Source organism: Grammomys surdaster, unplaced genomic scaffold (genome assembly GCF_004785775.1).
Source record: "Grammomys surdaster isolate TR1022 unplaced genomic scaffold, NIH_TR_1.0 213, whole genome shotgun sequence".
Classification (NCBI taxonomy): domain Eukaryota; kingdom Metazoa; phylum Chordata; class Mammalia; order Rodentia; family Muridae; genus Grammomys; species Grammomys surdaster.
Window position 1 is genome coordinate 4,832,488 of NW_021604658.1, and position 2,638 is coordinate 4,835,125.

Consider the following 2,638-nt stretch of genomic DNA (forward strand, 5'->3'; position numbering starts at 1 on the left):
GACAGGGTTTCTCTGTGTAGTTCTGGCTGTCCTGGAACTCACTCTGTAGACCAGGCTGGCCTCGAACTCAGAAATCCGCCTGCCTCTGCCTCCCAAGTGCTGGGATTAAAGGCGTGCGCCACCACCGCCCGGCTTTAGTTACTTTCAAAGGACTGATCAGATGCTGTTGACACAAGTAAAAATATGTGTTCTTTAATTTGCTTTCCACTCTCTCTAAATAATGTTGGAAAATGGACTACTTCTTCTTCTCCTTCTTCTCCTTTTCCTTCTTCTTCTAAAGATTATATAGCCCACTTGTTTTCTTTTAAATAGTAAAGAAAAACTCAGATGTCACACTGTAAGCAGGCATGATAGCTCACACATGTGATCCCAGTACCTGGCAGGTGAAGCAGCTGGATCAAGAGTCTGAGGACAGCCTGAGTTACATAGCATAACTCTGTTTCATACAACCAAGGGCTGTATTTCAGTGGTACAGTGTGTGAGACCTTGGGTTCTTCAGTCTCTAGTTGTGTCTCTCTGACACCCTACCCAAAGACAAGCAAAAACTAAACCTACCATGGACCATGTGCTGTCCCACTCATTGCCATAATCTCGGTGTCTAGCCCAATTCATGGTCTGTATATTGTTCAAAACCCTCTGTTGATGAAAACATCAGTGGCTTAATGACTGGATGAATCTACTGCGCTAGCTGAAGGCACTGAACAGGGAGGCTGGAGAGTCAAGATTGAACTAGTTTTTTGGTGTTTTGTTTTTGAGACATTTGTGCAACTTCTCACTTTAGTCTCCGTAGTGTGGGGGTTACAGACATCAGCTATGTCCATAGTTTGGGAGTTACAGTGTAGCATTTTCCTAAGGTAGTAGAACAAGTATGTTTTGCTCCCTGAGACTTTGCAAACATTTCTGCTCGGGTTGAAATGTATATGTGGTTACTTATACATTGCTTCTTTGTGCTTTGCTGGGCCAGGAGTTGAACTCAGGTCTCATACATACCAGGCAAGCACTTAGCCCTCGTGGCATCTCAGACCTTTTTGGTCTTTTTTGCTTTGAGACTCACTATGATTCCTGGGTGGGACTTGTTGTGTAGATCAAGCTGGCTTTGAACCTGAAGATATCTCACACTTCTGAGAGTGCCATCTTCTTGCCGTGTTTTTCCTCGGGAGAGAACAGAAGGGAAGCATCCTTCTGCCTTTCTCTAAGACCCCAGTGCTGTTTCCTTTAAGGGCTGTGGGTGTGACCTGATGGACTGCCACAGCTCCCATCTCTACTCTTAGACCTTGGAGTTTCCCCATAGGAATCTTCAGTTCAGAGCAACAAGGACAATGGGCAAAGATGATGAACAGTTTAGAGAAGAGGAATCCAGTTCGCTTCAAACTTAAGAAAATGTCTAATGGCTTTCTTTTTCTTTTGGTGTGTGGGGGGGATCGGTTGTTGGTAGTGATAGAATTATAATTAATTGTAATTTTCAGTTTATCAGTTTGGCAAGGGTCATGAAATAGGAAAATAGACACTATATATTGTAAAATTTACTTGAGTGTAAATCTGGTGCAGTTGCTTTAAGAGGCACTTGGGCAATTTGGAAGGGTTTTTTTTTGTGTGTGTGTGTGTTTTTTTTTTTCAGGTAAAGAAGCACCTCCTTTTTTGTGGATTTATTGCATGGGCTTACTTGTACACTAGTAAGCACAGGTGTTCTTGCAATAGTCTTGATGGCCAGGGACTAGAAACAGTTTCTGCAGTCATTTGAGATAATTTCTTTTAAAAGCACAAGTGAGGGCTGTGAGTGTTTAATGGTCCTGGGCCTCTGTGGGGGTGATCAGGATGGTTTTGAAGGGCCAGCAAGATGGCTCAGTGGGTAAAGGCACTTGTTGCGAAGCCTGATGACCTGCGTTCAAGCCCCAGGATCCAGGTGGTGGAAGGAGAAAATCTGTTCCCTGGATTGTCCCCTGACCTCTGCTCATGTATTGTGACATGCACATACCTCCACACAGTTAGTAAATAAATAGATGTAACAGTTGTGTTGTGTGACTGATCGTACTAAATGTCACTGGAACACTTGAGGGACTGTTAAATGCTTTTATTACATTTTATTGAAATGGGTATGTGCATGTATGCACATGTATGAGTACATGCTACAGCATGCATGTAGGACTCAGGGGACAACTTAACAGGAGTCTTCTCCTTCCACCATGTGGGTTCTAGGGATCAAACTCAGGCTGTTAGGTTTGATGGCAAGTGTCTCTACCTAGGCCACTTCAAAGGCCCAACAAAGATTAATTTTTTGATATGCAGATTCTTCCCTAATTTCAAAGAAAGGGAGGGGCCTTTAACCCCTTCCTTGGGTTAAAGAACGTTGCTGGAGACTTGAATATGGTATAGGAGCACTTGCTGTGTAGTATGAAGACCTGAGTGTGAATCTCCAGAACCTGTATGGAGAGCTGGACACACCCACATATGCCTCTTGAGAGCTCGCTGGCCAGCCAGCCTAGCCAAAGTGCTGAGCATCCGGGCCAGTGAGAGACCCGGTCTTAGCACTAAAGGGAGAGCTGTACAGGAAGACACTTGATGTCTTACCCTGGCCTCCACATGCACCTGAACACTCACGCTCAGTATGCATGTCACACACACACACACACACACACAC

General features: G+C 44.4%; 1 protein-coding gene across 1 annotated transcript in view; it reads left to right on the top strand.

Moving 5' to 3' along the window:
• The window catches only part of Mrps23 (mitochondrial ribosomal protein S23), a 7,734-nt gene that overhangs the window by 3,051 nt on the left and 2,045 nt on the right, over window positions 1-2,638 (top strand). The gene's annotated exons all lie outside the window — the stretch shown is intronic.